At 44.1% G+C, this 18,247-nt stretch overlaps 1 protein-coding gene across 2 annotated transcripts in view; it reads left to right on the top strand.

Annotated features, from left to right (window-relative positions):
* The first annotated feature begins 900 nt into the window (after positions 1-900).
* The window catches only part of ELOVL5 (ELOVL fatty acid elongase 5), a 75,097-nt gene continuing 57,750 nt past the window's right edge, over positions 901-18,247 (top strand). Inside the window, exon 1 of one of the 2 annotated variants that reach the window (XM_030315722.2) lies at positions 901-1,043. The gene's annotated coding sequence lies outside the window, so the exon portion shown is untranslated. The remainder of the gene's footprint in view (positions 1,044-18,247) is intronic. The other variant, XM_030315721.2, reaches the window with a different exon arrangement.

The raw sequence follows: 18,247 nt of genomic DNA, 5'->3' as shown, positions 1-18,247 counted from the left end.
TAATTATGTAAAAGAATAAATTTGCCTACATTAACTGGTTGACGATGTTGAGACAATGGGCATGGATTAATAAGAGGGCACAAAGAGAGAGACATAATTTCTGGGGCTTGATATGGGGAAAGTGTGGGATATTAGGATGATGAAGGCCCAAAGTTATCCAATATCAATGAAAAACAGCAAGGATCTTCTATTCGTGCCTTGACCACAACACACTGTCTTACAAGCAGTTACATTTGTCCAGCTGAAAAAGGCGTTGCTTACTTCACCTTTCCTCCTTTTAAACGCCTTTGGAATAATCTCTGGAGCAGACATAAAGTTGGCAGTGACCTCTAAGAAAAAGTATGAATCCTTAATAAAAATCACATTAAGTCTATCATAAGGGAGTGAAGCTGTAACATCAATTTTGAGTGCTTTTCGCTGTTGCCTTATCTTGTTCAACAGCAGACTTTCGCTCCAGTGGTCTCCCGTATGCATTTAACCCTTTCAGCTAAAACAGAGGAGAACTGATCCCTTTCCACAATTGTAAAGGAGATGGCTCCGAGAGTGGGCTTCTGCGGTCCAAAACGCGGCAACTCAACCTTGCCCTGCCTGGCTTGGAGAGATTCAGAGTTCAGGGCATCAGGAACTTCACGGCAGCTATTGCGCAGGCTCTGCGTTCCGCGCAGCCTTGTTAGGAAGAAAAGGGATAAAACTGCCAGGACACATGTGAACCCGAGGGCACCAACCCCGGCCTTGGCTCCCCACTGCAACGGGTTCTGGAATTTACAATCACGAAAGTTCTATTGTCTCGCTATTGGCTCCAGGGCCGCATGACATCATAGCGCTTGATTCATCCCTCGGGCCCCGATTGGCTGGCCGCGCCATTGTGACGTCACGGTCAGCCCACGTTCTGATTGTAGATACCCGGCGCCTTCCTCTTCCCATCGCCGCGGTTCCTCGCTACCGGTGCCTCCCTCCCACATCTTCCTTCGCTCCGCTGGTCGCGGGCGCTCTTGGCCGCCGCCCCGCCTCTCAAAGCTACCGCTGCCCTCTCGGACTACGAGGTAAGCCGTCAGCTCCTGGAAACTTCGCCTGGGGCCGCCGCTCGGCCATGACACCGGCGCGAGCGCGCGGCCGGGACGCGACGGCTGCGAACCGCCGTTAGGACCAGACCCAGTGCCGAGTTACAGCCCCCCGCGCGGCCCGCGCTCCGCCCGCGTGGCGGAGAAGCCTGTCGGGCCCCAGTCCGGCTCCCGGGGCACAGACGGCGGGCGCGGGAGCTCCCGGCAGGCGCGAGGCGGCTCGCCGGCCGCCAGGGAGAAGCTGGGCGTCTCGGGAGTTCCACCGCGCCGCAGTCTCACCTGTTCGGCGGAGGAAGCAGCAGGCGGGCGGGTTTGCACGCTGACAGGCGCCGCGGGGCCGCACGCTGTGCCCTGAGTGCGGGCGGCAGGGATGGGTCTGTAAGCTCGGGTCCGCCCGCCTTGTCGGGACGAACTCGCGGATGGGAGGTCCAGGGAAGCGCCGTCTGGGAGAGCGAGTGCTTTCTTCGGGCAGAACAAAACCTGACTGAGTTCAGAGAGCCTCTGCGGGGTCGCGGAGCGGGTCGGCACCGAGAGCCGGGGCGCGCCCGCCCTCGCCCCACGCGGAGCTCAGGGAGGGCGGTGAGGGGACCCTCCGGCCTTCCTTTTTTCCTTTCCTCTCCCCGCCTCTGCCTCGAGGAGGAAAGCCCGCTAGCCCGGGGCCACTCGGGTTTTGTTAAAACCAGAGAACTGCAGCCCAGCGGTACTCCGGCAGGGATAAGGCCGATGGGGAAGCGGGGGGCGGGGACTCGAGGGCGACCTGGGCGGCCCTTTGGGGAATCCGGGCGCGGGAGCGGCGGACTGGGAGGGAGGCGCGCGGCGCGGCGCGGGAGCGGCTCCGGGCCGGGGTAGCCTTAGGGTCGCGGCTGTTGGGGGTTGTAAGGAAAAGTGCCCTTGTACAGTCTCCACGCCAGTAAGACCTGCCCCTCTCTGCCGCGTCTGCCCGCCTGCGTCCGGGTGGGGGAGGTCGTGCCTGGAGCAAGAGTTCTTTTAAACTGTCTCTTGCAACCGTTCCGTGCTCTTGCACTTTAAGGGTGTTGGTTTCCTCTTCTCACAACTGTAGTTAAGCTCATTTCCCGGCTTCTTGATTGCAGATTTGGAGAGCGTATTAGGCCAATTTTGGAGTGGGGGTAGGGGTCCTGTATGAAAGAATTCAGTGCTTGACTTATTAGCTGGGCTGGGAAACCAGGAGGTTCGGGCGAGGAGGTAATTGCGGCGAGCGAGCAGCCTTAATTCTTTTAAGAACCGACCCTTGGCAGGAAGTGCTTTTTAGAGGTGTACGGAGGAGCTAATATTGCTTGTTAGGTTTTGTAACGTGTTCCCTTAACCACTTAGGTAGATAACCTGTTGGTTTGCACTTGTTTTGCTTGCATGTCTCAGCCAACAACATTTGGTGCAGAATCTGCAGATACCGACGTAGCGAGTTTTGCATTCGATGGCTGTGGACAAACACTTTAACTTTACATCTTCGGTTAGGACACAAGTGAATCACTTTTTTAGTCAGCTCAGATGCTGCCTGGGATTCTCCCAGAAAGCCCCGCACTCGAAAGAGAAATGTAACTCATGTCCCTTTTAGGTTCTTACCCCCAAAGTTGTAACTTCTCATTGCCAGGAGCTTTTCCTGTATTGTTTTCTCTTTTTGCATTTTCTTTTCCATTTCTAACTGAAGACAAAAAGGAAAATGTTATTGATGGCTACAGATGGCTAATTTTACAGAATATAGAATTTTGCTGAACAGTGAAAGTGGAAAGCGTATTAAAATTCGTCAGATTTTTCAAGAAAAGTACCTCATAACTTCAAACGCTGACCTCATTCCCTTGACTCAGTTTCCTTGTGTATACGTGGGTGTTTTCTGATGCAGAATTTTTTTTAAATTTTTTAACGTTTATTCATTTTTTGATAGAGACAGAGCGTGAGTGGGGGAGGGGTGGAGAGAGAGGGAGACACAGAATCTGAAGCAGGCTCCAGGCCCTGAACTGACAGCACAGGGCCAGACATGGGGCTCAAACTCACCGACAGTGAGATCATGACCTGAGCTGAAGTCTGAAGCCCAACCGACTGAGCCACCCAGGCGCCCCTCTGATGCAGAATTTTTATGGATTTCAGGAGATGGATACAAATGAAAGCCCGTCTTGGGGTCCACCAAATAGTGGTTTAATAGATGCTTCCTTATTCTTGGGGAAGAGGAACTGAGATTTATAGGATGTGGCCAAGAATAAAGCTCAAGAATTTTAAATAAATGGGAAAATATTCAAAACTCTAGATTTTTTACACTTATTCCTGTATGCCTATGAAGTCACTTTTGAAAATGAGCTAAGTTATTCCCTTGGATCAGCAGAGCCTCTTTTTTTTCTTATTCCCTGGTTAGAGACCTTAATTTTGGGGATTGCAAGGATCTTTTTTTCACTACCTTTTCTTTTACTCTCAGCATAGTTATTGATTGTCCTCTTGCTTCTAGAGGTGAGTCTCAGTCCTTGGGCGTCTTATTTCCAACATGAATTATACAAATCAAGGCAAAACTGTTAACTTCGTTTCGGATAACTTTGGTGCTCAGTAGATGATAGAGTGTGAGCGACAGTTTTACTTTTTTATTTGGCCACATTCTTCCTCTCCCCTAAGAAATGTTGTTTTTTAATTCCTCATCTGAGCTACTAACTCTTCTGTTACTGATGGGATGAACTTTCCATTAGTTATCCATAAATATGTCTTTTTTGTGTGTGCGTTCAGTTTCAGGTATTGCTGATGTGAACACCTTTCAATTAATAGTTGTTTGCCGTATATAATTCTTATAACATCCTTATCCCCTGCCTCCTTTTTTTAATGAATTGAGACCTGGGGTCCCTGGGTTGCTCAGTCAGTTAAGTGCCCTACTTTTGATCTCAGCTCAGGTCATGGGTTCAAGCTCCGCATTGGACTCCGCGCAGGGTATGAAGCCTACTTTAAAAAAACAACAAAAAAAATTGAGACCTGAGTCCTAGAGATGTCAAGTGACTTTTCCAAATTCACAAAGCTCTGTCTCCAGTATCGTACTGCTCCTTCTTCTATCCTTGTACTGCCAGGATTTGTTCAGTCAGCTGTGTGCCATTTGTGAAATCCTGTTACTCTGTAACTTAAAAACCTAAGGTAGTCAACCCAAGATTAACAGTTTGTCATCTTTCCGATCTACCTGAAATCTGTTCCCATCCTTTTTTTCCTTACTTAATGCACTTTTTACAAATCCATTGGCTTGTCAGTTAATTGAATGTGTAGTGTGTGTGTGTGTGTGTGTGTGTGTGTGTGTGTGTGTGTGTTGGGAGAGGTTTATATACGAAGTTTAATGACATCGTTCTGACTCCAAAAGTCTTCCTGCATTAGTTTACACTTTAATCCTTTCATACCCATACTGAATCTATACCTTGGACTGAAGAGGGTTCAGAAGCAGATTTCTGGGAGACTTGTGTAACTGTGTCTGGGTAAGCTTTCTGTGGCAGAGCTATCCACATGAGACATATCAGTGCCTACCACTGCAAGATTGGTTAGGATGCTTTCAGTACAGGAAACTGGAAACCCAACTCGGATGGGCTTAAATGACCACCTGAAAGGTCCTGAGGGCAAAACTTTCTATCAGTTTCTCTGTGGTCCTTTTAGGTGTCACGTCCACAGGCTGATTTTGCAAGATGACTGCAAGCAACAGTCTGGACCCCTGTTAACATATTCTCATATGGGAACTTCACTTCCCACCACCTTCCAAAGAGGGCCCTTGGCGTTGAGGTGATTAACTTCGGCCTGGTCACTTGAACTAGTAACTAGAACAATGGAAATCTGATAACCTGGGGGCCCCATCTCAGAACTGAAGAAGTCAGTTTAAATCCCACCTCACCTGTTTGGCCGCTGCCATACCTTCAGTAAGGGCCAGTGTGGACATGGCGGAAGTCAGCCACTATGGGGACTGTAAAGGCCTCCAAGGATGCCAGTTCTAAAGAGATGAATAGATTAAAGTAAGTAGAACTGAATCAACATTTGAATGTAGCCTTACATTTCATAGAGGAATCTTACTGATTTGGAGAGAGAAGACAGGCATTCTAGGAGAGGAGGAGTTTGGAGAACAATGTGGAATCATTGGGCAAAAAGCAAGTAGCCCAGCCCAGCTGGCTGAAGTTGACAGTGCAGAAGTGGAAGAAAAAGTTAGAAAGGCAAGTTGTTGATGATAATAGTAATGGCTATCTTTTATTGAGCTCTTATGTGTCAAACCCTGCAGTGGACACTTTATATGGATTTATCGCAATTACTACTTTTTATTTTATTAAAAAGAATTTTTTTTTAATGTTTATTCATTTTTTTTTATTTAAACAACTTTTTTTAATGTTTATTTTTGAGAGAGAGAGACAGAGACAGAGCGTGAGCAGGGGAGGGGTAGAGAGAGGGAGACACAGAATTCAAAGCAGGCTCCAGGCTCCAAGCTGTCAGCCCAGAGCCTAATGCAGGGTTCCAACCCACGAACCATGAGATCATGACCTGAGCCAAAGTTGTACGTTTAACTGACTGAGCCACCCAGGCGCCCCTGTGTCAGTTACTATTAATTGGTACTGTGAGCATTCCCCATTTACAGGTAAAGAAATGGAGGCTCAGAGAAGTTTAGATACTTGGCCAAGGTCACAAAACATTCCAGCCCAGATCATCTTGATCCCCTAGCCTGCCCTCTCTCCTGAGGTAACAGTAACACTGAAGCTTTTGAACTGAGTGTTATGAATGCTGTACTCCAGGAATATGACTCTTATCAGAATGTGTAAGATGGATTGGCCTGGACAGAGGCTAAGAATGTAAAGAGGGGTTGGGAAGCTGTTAGAGGTAGCCTAGGAGAACAATAAAGCCCCACCGGGAACTACAGCCATGAGCACAGACTGGAGAGCACTAATCAATTGTACAAGATTATTTCTAGGTTAAGATCTATGAGACCTGGAGACCAGTTGGATTTGAGGGCCAACAAGACAAAGAACACTTGTAAGACTGGGTGGTAGAAGAAACATGGTGTTACAAAGAGAGAAGGAGGAAGCTTTGCAATCAGGTGTAATATCCAAACGGCCCAGACACATATCTGGACAGGTTGCTTCTTCCCCCAGTCTTTGCAGCCAGTTTTTTTTGTTGCCGGTCTACAAGTATGTGTTCCCATGTTTCATCCGTTTTCAGACAGTTTTTCGTATTTTAACATACCTTGGTAGAGATGCAGCTTATAATCAGTGGCATCGTAAAATCACTGCAGGTACTTCTCCACATTTTATCCGACTGCCTCCCAACTTTTAATCGAGTGTCATTGGTGAGAGAAGGAAAATCCTGTATTGGTAAATCTTGTGCAGCCGATTGCTTGGCAGAGCCAGGAAGAAGAACCATGACTTCTGGGCTCCATCCATCAGCTGAGTTTCCTCAGTTTATATGACAGATATTAAAATCAGTGTTGCCTCATGATACAGGATTGTAGTAAAACATATGCATATTTCTTTATTACAACTGAAATAATTTGAGAAGATGGGAAGGCATAGTTTAAGTAGGGTGCCTCATCCTTGTATAGAACCTGGCTGCCATGATTCCTTGTCCTAATTTGCCACCAACCGTGAGCAGATCAACTCTGGGTATTGGTTTCTTTCTTTAAAAGATTAAACTGAGGTGCTTTCCAAGTCCCTTTCAGAACTAAAATTTTTTATTTTCACTTTTGCCAAGAGCAAACCCTTTGTTTCTGTTTGACTAGGAATAGAGAGGGAAAGTTGAAATCATTTAGGTCTTAGGCAACATCAGGATCAGTGATGGAAGTTAGTTGTTAACCATAACTACTGGACATGTTCTGGCCTAGCAGAGTGAATTATATTTAGGAAGATAACCTGACCTAATTTTGAGTTTGTGTAATAGAACCCCTCCTTCCCCTGACACACATCCCCGACCCCTATTTGAACTCATAAATGTTATCATTTCCAAACTGTTTGGTTCCCACTGGGTTCCTGCTGGCATATTTTCTCAATGGGAACTTTTTTTTTTGGTCTCATGTGTATTTCCTTTTAGAATTGTATGGTCCCTGGATATAAATTATTTGTACTTGCTGAATGTTCAGAAAGACTAAATTCCCACCCTTCCTTCTCCCTAGCCCCTGCCAGTTGTATTTGAAGTAAAGTGGTATGTAACCTTTCTTAAATTAGACTTTTGTACCTTTTGTTTGATGTCTTTGCTGACAGGGATTTAGGAAATCTTTTCTTTTTTAAAAAATATTTTTAGTCCTAGTACAGTCATGTTTTCTCTAGTTAGGAAAATAACCATTTTCTTGAAATGCCTGTGATTTCTAACTATAATCCTAATACTTGGTTAGAACCCTCCTGCTAGCACATTCTGGTTAAAGTTTCCATCTCTATGAAGTTCTCCCTTTGCCCTTTCCTATCCCCATTGTCACAGTTTCACCCAGTCAGAACAAATCTTTATAAGCCCATACTAAAAAGACCTAATTAAAGCCACGCTGGAGAATTGGCCATTCAGGTCTCTACTGAATCTGTTAATGCTAAACCCCAGAGTATCTATTCTCCTCTTGTCTTGGAATAGCAAATACTACCACAGAGTAATTGTTAGGAATTTCTCTTTCCCCAAAGAACAGTTCTCATGATACCAAATTCAATAATATTCATTTACTTCTCTGGGAGTTTGGCAGTGTGGTGTGCATCCTTAGGGGATAGTGTTCAGGGTACCTCTGCTTCGGCCTTTGGCAGAAGAAATAAATTACTGATATTTACAGAAGTTGTTGACACCTCTATCTGCTATATTTGTGAGCTGATATGCACCTCTGAAAATTTGAATTTTACTTCTTTCAGAACTTGTAGATATTTACTGTGGATCTGAGGTGCATTTATAAGAGAAACTATCATTTTTTTTTAAGTAAGCAAAGCTGTAGGAAGCAGATTGAAGAAGATGCCTTGTAGGTTAGCAGCCACACATCTGGATGGGGTTCCAACTCTGCCACTTAGGATTGGGTAGGCTATGGTAGGTAAGTCATTTCCTCTCTCTGAGACTCGTATGTAGAACTTGGAGGTGATAATACAGGTGCCTACTTTGGAAGGGTGTTCAAACCATCAATGTTAAACATGAAAGTTAAGTAGGGGACTGAATTTAATGATTATGGTAAAAAGATCTCTCTATTGTACAGAATGTCCATTGAAGCATTGTTTATAATAACAAAAGATTGAAAGATAAAATAAATGCCTTTCAGAAGAATAAATTACAGCTGGCCAATGGAATATACTTTGCAACTTCTGTATATACTGAATGTAGCTGCTCAATAGCATATATTCAACACTTTTCTTCTTTTTTTTTAAATTTATTTATTGTTTAATTTACATCCAAGTTAGTTAGCATATGGTGCAACAATGATTTCAGGAGTAGGTTCCTTAATGCCACTTGCCCATTTAGACCATTCCCCCTCGCACAACCCCTCCAGCAACCCTCTAGTCTTTCTCTCCCTGTTTTTATATTATATTTGCTTCCCTTCCCTTGTGTTCATGTTTTCTATCTTAAAGTCCTCATACGAGTGAAGTCATATGATATTTGTCTTTATCTAATTTCACTTAGCATAATACTCTCCAATTCCATCCACTTAGTTGCAAATGGCAAGATTTCATTCTTTTTGATTGCCAAGTAATACTCCGTTGTACATATATACCACATCTTTATTCACTCATCTGTCAATGGACATTTGGGCTCTTTCCATACTTTGGCTATTGTCGATAGTGCTGCTATAAACATTGGGGTGCATGTGCCCCTTCGAAACAGCATACCTGTGTCCTTTGGATAAATACCTAGTAGTGCAATTGCTAGGTCATAGGGAAATTCTATTTTTAATTTTTTGAAGAACCTCCATATGTTTCCAGAGTGGCTGCACCAGTTTGCATTCCCACCAGTAGTGCAAAAGAGATCTCTTTCTCTGCATCCTCACCAACATCTGTTGTTGCCTGAGTTGTTAAGGGTAGCCATTCTGACACCTGTTGGCAGGTGTGAGGTGGTATCTCATTGTGGTTTTGATTTGTATTTCCCTGATGATGAGTGATGTTGAGCATTTTTTCATGTGTCTGTTCGCTATCTGGATGTCTTCTTTGGAGAAGTGTACTGGACACTTTTCTAAGGTGCTCTACATACATTGATTTATTTTGGCTTCACAAAACCCCACAAGGTAGGTACTCCAATTTTACAGATGAGAAAATTAAGGCACAGAAAGGTTAAGTGACTTGTTCAAGGCTCCACAGCCAGTAGCTGGCAGAGCCAGGATTTGAACCCAGGCAGTCCAGCTGCAGTCACCTTAGCTACCCTGCTACGCTGTATGCTTATTAGACCCTAAGTAGTCATCTTTGCATTTGCAGTTCTACCCATAGAACTAGAAGAAACAAAGTTGAGTTTCTTCATCATTACATTCTGAGAGGTTAACAGCATAACCAATATAGGACTTTTGACAGTAACTAAAGTTTTTAGAAAGAAAGCTAAAAGAATAATACTTATGATTAGTCCTTGAAAGAGTAACCTTTTGTTTATTCTGAGTCTTTTTTTCAAAATTCTGCACTGAAGCATTCTCTTCTTGGGTGTAATCAGAAGCATAGATCACAGAAGAGCTCTATAATTATTTAGTGTTAAAAAAAAAAAATCAGTGATCAAAAGCCCAGTTGCCAGTAGGCTGAACCAGTGTGACTGGCCAAGGACATCCAGCATCAGTTTCCTTACCTGGCCTTCGTTCCACCTGGGTTTGATTTACAAGGTGTATAAGACCTGAGAGGTGTGAGCTGGGAGGGGAGGGCACCCAAATCCTCTAGGGGGCCTCTGTCTCCAGATTGTCTGATTTCCCTTGGACGGAGGTGTAAGTCATGTGTATTTTGAAAACATCTACTAGGTCATTCTGACACAGGCCCCGTTAATGGCCACCTGTTCAGGCTCAAGATAGATACGTTTATCACCATCCTTAGTTCTCTTGGGATTATTAGACCCTTTTAGAACTTCATTTTCTTTCTGGGTTTGGGTCAGTAGATCTGACAACATTATGATGATTATGAGTACCACGGTTCCTCAAATAAGAGAATCACAAAATTCCCAGAGTGGCCTACATAGTAACATGAAATGTGACCAGGTGATAACTGTTGACTTTGGAGACACTCTTTAGAAGAGATGAATAAATGATTACTAGATTGTGTTTGCTTTTTAAAGTGCCACATTGTAGCAAGCTGTTTTTTTTTAAACATTTTAACTCTGCTTCTCCCCATTCACCTCCTTACCCAATAACCTTTGTAAAATGTGGGTGTTTAGATTCAGTTTAAACAAAGAAATGTGTTCTCATGACACATGCCTTATGTATGTTACACAGGTTTGAATTTAAATCTTTCAATACCTTTTCTCTTGGGGGTTGCATAACTTATCTTTGTTAATTATGTTTTTCCACCCTCTTTTAATTTCAGCTGAGGCTGTGATGCTGCCTTTGTGTATTTGTACAAATTAGCTTGAAGAACATGATAATTTATTTTGAATATTCAAGTAATCACATCACTTAAGAGACTGCAATCAGATAAGAATTATAAGTAGTTGCTCGTGGCAGAAAATGTTGCTTAAAGGCCCCCTTGTCTCCCAGTTATTTGCAATTGGCAGTCTCAGACGTTTAGGAATATGAAGCATTTCTCAGCCTCTTTAAGCTTAGTCTTTAAAGCAACCATTAGAGGCATGCAGAAGGTCTTGATGGCCATGATCTGCTTTGGCCATTGATTTTCTTGAATCATGCTTGTAGAGGAGACAGTGGTTGCTCTGTGAGAAGCAGGTTGGAGCTTCTCCAGATGAACCCCTTAAATACTGCACTCACTTCCTCTTCAGAGCAGCTCCTTTTTGTTGACTTGGCAAGGAGTGGTAGGTCTGGAATAGGCTCAGTGACCCCAAAGGAAGACGGCTGTGACTGCAGCGTGCCGTGAGATAGGTGCTTCTCACTGAGCATTGGTAGAGATAGAGCCTCATGCTTCAGTTCATCATCTTTGAGAAATGGGACTGGCATATGTTAAAGGACTTCCCCAAATTCAAGATTTAGGTGAGTAGTTGTAAAGTATCGTTGGAAGACCGATCTAGGTGGGTGCTCTCCTTGTCCATAGACTTGAGTATCCACCCACTGTCCATTTTATTTCTAATCCCCGTCTGGGCTGCAGACTGAACCTCTCATCAGCTAGTTTTCACCTAGATGTCCTACTAACTGCTCTGTCCTGTTGGCCAGCATGGTGAAGAGCACTACCATCTACCAGTTTGCCCAAGCCTTCAAGCTGGCAGCAGTGTTTGAGTTCTTCTCTCTCATCAGCCATGTCCTTCCTTCTACTCCAGCTGTCAGTCACCAAGTATTGTCCATTCAGGCTCCTCTCTGTCCCTCTCCACGGCCCCTTTCCGTCCTAGGGCCCAACCCTTGCAGCGCGTGAGTTTTTGGATAACTGAACAACTACAGTTTCTCCCTGGCTCCTTCTGGTCTTCCCTGTGGTCCGGTTCCTACTCTGTTGCCACAGTGGTCTCCTGACACGTTAATAGGATCATTTCACTTCATCCTAAAAATTTCATTTTCCCCCTCTTCTGGGCCATCCTTCATCCAACTTCATTTCCTGCCACTTTCCTGCCTGCACTTCTCACTCTGTACACAACACAGACTTCATTTCTCCAAATGTGCCTGGTCTAGGGGTGTCTGGGTGGCTCATTTGGTTAAGCGTCTGACTCTTGTTTTCAACTCAGGTCATGATCTCACAGTTCGTGGGTTCAAGCCCCACATTGGGCTCTGTGCTGGCAATGTGGAGCCTGGCTCAGGATTCTCTTTCTCTTCCTCTCTCTCTCCCAAAATAAATAAACTTCAAAAAAATTTAAATAAAAGAAAAAATAGAACAAATGTCCCATTTCTACTCCACATAGGCTGTATTTGGATGCCTCCTCATCGATTGCTCCCCACCAAAAAAACGAACACAAGAGCAAAGTAAATTTAATGGCAAAAAAAAAGCCCTGTTTTTCATGAATTCTTCAAATCCTCACAGCATAGGGCTTTTGATCCTTTTGATGGAATCAAATGTTCTTGGTTCTGATACCAACCTTCATGTGCCTCAGTTTCCTCATTCTTAAAGTGAGAATAACTAGTGCTTTGCTTTTCTTTTTGCTCAGTGTCTGGCATGTTTATCTCTGTGTCCTTGGTACCTATATGCCATCAGCTATGTGGTAGCTGTCTAGAAATTATTTGCACGAATGAGTCTCTAAAGATGTAGCTTTCAAGGATCAATTCAGTACAGTACAGCACAGTAATCTGTGCTAATGGCTGTGTGAAGATGAGTGTACCTGGGTAGCCTGAGAATACATAATTCATGAATGAGGAGCCCACCTGGGCAGGAGACTCTGAAGGATGGGCTTCCCTGCCTGTAATGTTTCCATCCTCCCACTCTAAGCTGTGGGAGTAAAGCAGCAATAACCTCAGACCATACAAATTGCTAAATATCCACTCACCCAGGAGCAAAGGTGACACATGCTATTATTTTAAAGAGCTTTGCTTATTTGCATATTAACCTTGTTAAGCATTCAAGTAGAGCATGACAGTGATATACCACGCCAGTAGCACTGCGCCCAAGGAAAGAATAGTAAATTCTGGTGTCTTAGGCACCTGGCTATTCCATGAGAAAATAATGATGGAGACTGACATACTTTTCTAACCTTGTTTTGGTGGGCCACAACATCGATCTGAGGTTGAAGTAGACCATATAAGTTGGACAGAGCCTATCTGTGTTAGTAGCCCCATGGCCATTAGTTCATTGATCATTCACACTCCCCATTGAGGATTTTTGTGTGCTACCCTCTGCTAAGGACCATAAATCCTGTAGTAACACATGACCATACACCCACTGGCAAAGAGATTGTAGTTCAGGAGAAGAGGTGAAGTATGTACTTGAGTCAACATAATTACTGGTATTGCAGATATGCCCTTTTTTTTTTTTTTTGCAGTAAGGTTTGGCTGTAAGTGATGAAGCTTCCAAAATAATAGTGGAGTCAACAGTGGGATCTTAAAATAAAATGGAAATTCATTATCTCCCATAAAAGGTTGCTGAGGCAGTCCAGGGCTGGTTTAACCTTCCATAGACTCACTTCTAGCTCACTGTGCATCAGGCCTAGGTTGTGATCCCTGTCTTCCAACTAGCAGGATGAAGGAAGAGACCAAAGAAGGGACACAGGGGTCATCCAGGCCTTCTTTTATTTTATTATTATTTTTTAGTATAACTTATTGTCAAGTTGGCTAACATACAGTGTGCCCTTGGTTTCGGGGGTAGATTCCCATGATTCATCGCTAACATACAACATCCAGTGCTCATCCCAACAAGTGCCCTCCTCAATGCCCATCACCCATCCCCCCCCCCGCCCCCTCCAATCAACCCTCAGTTTGTTCTCTGTATTTAAGAGTCTCTTATGGTTTGCCTCCCTCCCTCTCTCTATTTTTTCCCTTCCCTTCCCCCATGGTCTTCTGTTAAGTTTCTCAAGATCCACATATGCGTGAAAACATATGATGTCTGTCTTTCTCTGCCTGACTTATTTCACTCAGCATAATACCCTCCAGTTTCATCCATGTTGCTGGAAATGGCCAGATTTCATTCTTTCTCATTGCCAAGTAGTATTCCATTGTATATATGAACCACATCTTTTTTATCCATTCGTCAGTTGATGGACATTTAGGCTCTTTCCATAATTTGGCTGTTGTTGAAAGTGCTGCTCTAAACATTGGGGTACATGTGCCCCTTGAATCAACACTCCTGTATCCCTTGGATAAATTCCTAGCAGTGCTATTGCTGGATCATACGGTAATTCTCTTTTTAATTTTTTGAGGAACCTCCACACTGTTTTCCAGAGCGGCTGCAGCAGTTTGTATTCCCACCAACAGTGCAAGAGGGTTCCCATTTCTCCACATCCTTGCGAGCATCTGTTGTTTCTTGAGTTGTTAATTTTAGCAACTCTGACCAGTGTGAGGTGGTATCTCGGCGTGGTTTTGATTTGTATTGTGCCTTCTTTTAGGAGAAGTTCCCAGAAACTGCCCCTGGATAATTTTGCTTGTTTCCTTGGACAGAACTTCAGCATGTGGCCACGTGAAGCTGGCAAAGTCTCATTTGATCCTGGCCATAGGCAGCCAGAAGTCTGCTACTCTATATACAGAAATTAGGCAATAACGCTCAGTCTGTACGACAGGTGGTGGATGAGATTGACAGTCCTGCCCATGTGAAATTTAGATTCAGGAGAAGATACTGACAGATGAACAGATACGAGTACTGCAGTGATGGGGACTATGTGACTTCATGTGAATGAGAACAAACAGGAAGGACACCTAATTAATACGGGATCAGGAAAGCTTGCCTGGAGAAGCAGGAATCTGTCTGATGGAAAGAGGAAATAGGCCAAATATTCTAGCAAAGGCTCTGAAGAGAGAGGGGCAGGTGGCTAGGGAAGAGAGGAACATGTGAGGAACTGAAAAAATCAGTAAGGAAAACCAGAGGAGGAAGCAGAGGCCTGATCATGTGAGCCCTGGGAACCACACTGAGGAGTTTGGACATTTTTCTGAAAACTTTTAACCGGTAGTGAGGAGGTGAGTAACCTAGAAAGATGTCTTTTGGGGGTGGGGAGCAGAATAAGCCTTGAGGCAGAGATGATCCATCAGGAGGGAGGGCATTACCAGAACAGTGGCTTTGGGGACAGAGAGAAGTGGATGGATACAACTCCTATCAGTTTCATGGAGTTTAAGAACTGGGAAAGAATTTAGAAATAACCATGGTCTGCTTTTTCACTTGAGAGATGATGAAAGCAAGGTTAAGCATTTAAATAGCTTGCTCAGGGTCACCCAGCTAGCTGTGGAGCAGCACCTGGAAACTTTCTCTGCCTGAACTCGTTCCCTTAGGTCACTGCTTGATATGCCAGTTTGGCAGAACAGGGCATTGTGGGCATTCAGAGAAGGCAGAGTTAAAGAGAAGCTAAGCCACTCTGGAACTGGGCCTTAAGAGATGAGAGTAATGTGCACAGGAGAATGGACAGGGGCCTCTGGATAGAGCAGATTACCTGAGCCTGGGTGTGGAGCTCAGCTGTGTTTGGTGCTCCTGGGTTCTGCAGTGTCAGTACAGCTCTAGAAAACTTCAAGGAAGTAGTAGAAGATAATGCTGCAGAAGTATTTTGAAATCATGGAAGCCTTTAATATAAGACTAAGTGGATTAGACTTAATTCCTTAAGCAACAGGGAGCCAGTTAACAGTATCAGAGGACTTAATGTCATCTTGACAGCAGTGTCTGCATTTTGTTTAACTTTTGCTTGTCTCGGTGCTTTTGCGGGTGGTTGCGGTCAGCGGAACAGCGGCCCCCCGAAGATGGCTGCGTCCTAAGTCCCAGCACCTGTGAACATGTTAGGTTACAGGCAAAGGACAATTAAGGTTGCAGATGGAATTAAGATTGTTGATCAGCTGACTGAAATAGGGAAACCAGCCCGGATTATCCAGGTGAGCTCAGTGTAATCACAGGTGTCCTAAAATGTGGAAGAAGGAGGCAGGAGAGAACCAGACCAGTGGCAGCACAGGGAGATTTGGCCCAGTGTTGCTTGCTTTGAAGGTGGATGTAAGGACTGGGAACCAAGAAATGCAGGCAGGAAGAGGATTCTCCTATAGAGGCTTCAGAAAAGAGTGCAGCCCTCCTGCCACCTCTGATTTTAGTCTATTGAGACTCATTTGGGACTTCTGATCTCCTGAAATGTAAGAGAAAAATTGTGTTTTTTTTTTTAATTTTTTTAACATTTATTTATTTTTGAGACAGAGAGAGAGAGACAGACAGAGAAAGACAGAGCATGAGTCGGAGGGGCAGAGAGAGAGGGAGACACAGAATTGGAAGCAGGCTCCAGGCTCTGAGCCATCAGCCCAGAGCCCGACACGGGGCTCGAACTCACAGACCACAAGATCATGACCTGAGCTGAAGTCAGACGCTTAACCGACTGAGCCACCCAGGTGCCCCAAAATTGTGTTGTTTTAAGCTGCTTACTTTGTGGCAGTGTGTTACAGTAGCCATAGAAAACTAAAACAGTGGTCGGTATTTGTTTACCTAGTGAATGAGAGCTGTGCTTTAAGAAAGATCAATGGGACAGATCCACTTGTAACAGGGATTGGCAAGGAGGAGGTTCTGGGGGCCGAGTAGAAAACTGTTCTGGTAGAGAGGTGATGGGGTGAGACTGGAGGGGGAAGGGGTGGGGATGTGGGTGGGTGAAACTGCAGAACCTTTACAGGACTCAGACCCGAAGCCCTGGTGGCCCGGTATCCAGGGCAGGCGAGGAATGGAGCATACTTTGGGGGCTGGACTCTGGGGAAGGTTCTGGGGCTAGTAACAGAAATAGGGGAATCGGAAGAGAAGGTTATACAAGTATAATGAATTCAGTTTCTGGCTTACTGACTCTGAAGTTCAGGAGCACCACACATGTGTAGGTGGAGAGAGATCAGAGGCAAACTGGCCCTTGATGTCTGGGATTGGGATGCAGGAATGGGCGTCATTGGTTGTGATTTTTATCTGTACTGTTTCTTGAAATTTCTCCAGTATAGAGACTTGGCAACCCTTTTTTAAAAACCCAGTTACATTGTATTCCTTAAAATCAAGGAGTTTTTCCTAGTATTCTACCAAATTATTTTTGCTGCCATTCGAATTCCTTATACCCTGAAATTTTTTAATAAATACAATTAAGGTAATACTAAGTAAATGACCAATACATTTAAATAAGCCAAATAAAAATAAGTATCAATTTGCTGTTGAACTATATGTACACTTAGTTTAGATGTGGTTACATCTGGAAAGTTATGGTTTCCAAATTTCTTGTTTCTTCATAAAGTGCTTGGTTGTAATGATTGAAATTACAGCCTATTTCTGAGAAATGGGAGAGAAACCATCTCATGGCAACTATGTAGAATGTGTTGAGATTACAAAATTTTTTTCTGTGTATCACATTGTCTTCTGACCTGTCTGTCGTTGCTGTTTTATCTGTTTCATCAGCGTCCTTCCACTTGGTGGCATTTGCACCATGTAATCGAAGCTTAAAAGAGAGAAGAAAGATGTTTCAATGAAGACTGTGCTGAATACAACTTAAGTTTTTTTAAGCCTATAAAGATAGGAGGTATGACTAATAATGACTTCCATAAGCCACGCGTGAAATCACTTTGATTTCAATGAGCTACTTCTACTTCATTCTCCAGAAAAGGAAGTAAGATTGAAACAAGAGATCTCATTCAATGACCAACTAAACTTTCTGTTCTTTCTGCCCTTTGATTCAATTAAGATTTATGCATGCTAAATCGTGGGTTGTCATTTACATTAATCAGTATCTCTGTAAGACAGAGCTCCCGAAACATCCGGAGAGTAGGCACCAAGTGCACCACAGTTTGCAGCCCTGTTGAGAAGGAGGTGAGGGAGGAGGAAATGTTGATCCTGTGCTGCGTGCTTTAACAGTTCAACTATACTCTCCACTGTAAACAAGGCCGTGTGGCTTTTCTCCCCCTTGAATTGAATTCTTGTTTCCCCTAATGAAACAGTCTGCTTGCCTTATAGGCCTTTCTCTGTAACATTTTCCAAACTAAGAAAGCAACTAGAGATAACATTTTGTAGAGAGAAACCTACAAATGAGTGCTCTGTGGCTATGACCTGAAGGTGAATGCTCTGAGCTCTAGTTGAAAAGCATGATGGAGTCTTCATAACAGATGGGAGTATGTAATGTACTCCCAAGTAAGTGTTAAGCTTCACACAAGATTTGTTCTCTCATTGTCACTGCTCTTTTCAAATAAATATGCTTCAAACAGTGGAAGTCATGCTTGGAGAGGTGAAATGTCACTCTCAGATTCTTATTTTAGAGGAGAAGGGAGTGTCGTGTAATTTTCCCCTTCTTTCAGTCATATTCATTCTCTGTCTCTCTGTGCTGACCTGCTTTTTCTTCCTTCGGCTGGGACTCTGCTTTGCTTCTGGTAATTATATTCCTGTACAATACCAGGGCCGTGCCTGCACCTGACACCCCGTTTAGAGGAAGAAAGGAGGTGAGCCCACAGGCCAGCCAGTGATGCCGCCAGTAGATCGTGGCCATGCCACAGCCCGTGGGGGGGAAGCTTTCTGTCTGAGGAGGCGGCATTTTGAAGTTTTGAAAAGCCTCCTACTTGCTGGCTT

The sequence above is a fragment of the Lynx canadensis genome, chromosome B2 (assembly GCF_007474595.2).
Source record: "Lynx canadensis isolate LIC74 chromosome B2, mLynCan4.pri.v2, whole genome shotgun sequence".
NCBI classification, from domain to species: domain Eukaryota; kingdom Metazoa; phylum Chordata; class Mammalia; order Carnivora; family Felidae; genus Lynx; species Lynx canadensis.
This window is presented reverse-complemented; position numbering and strand designations above follow the sequence as displayed.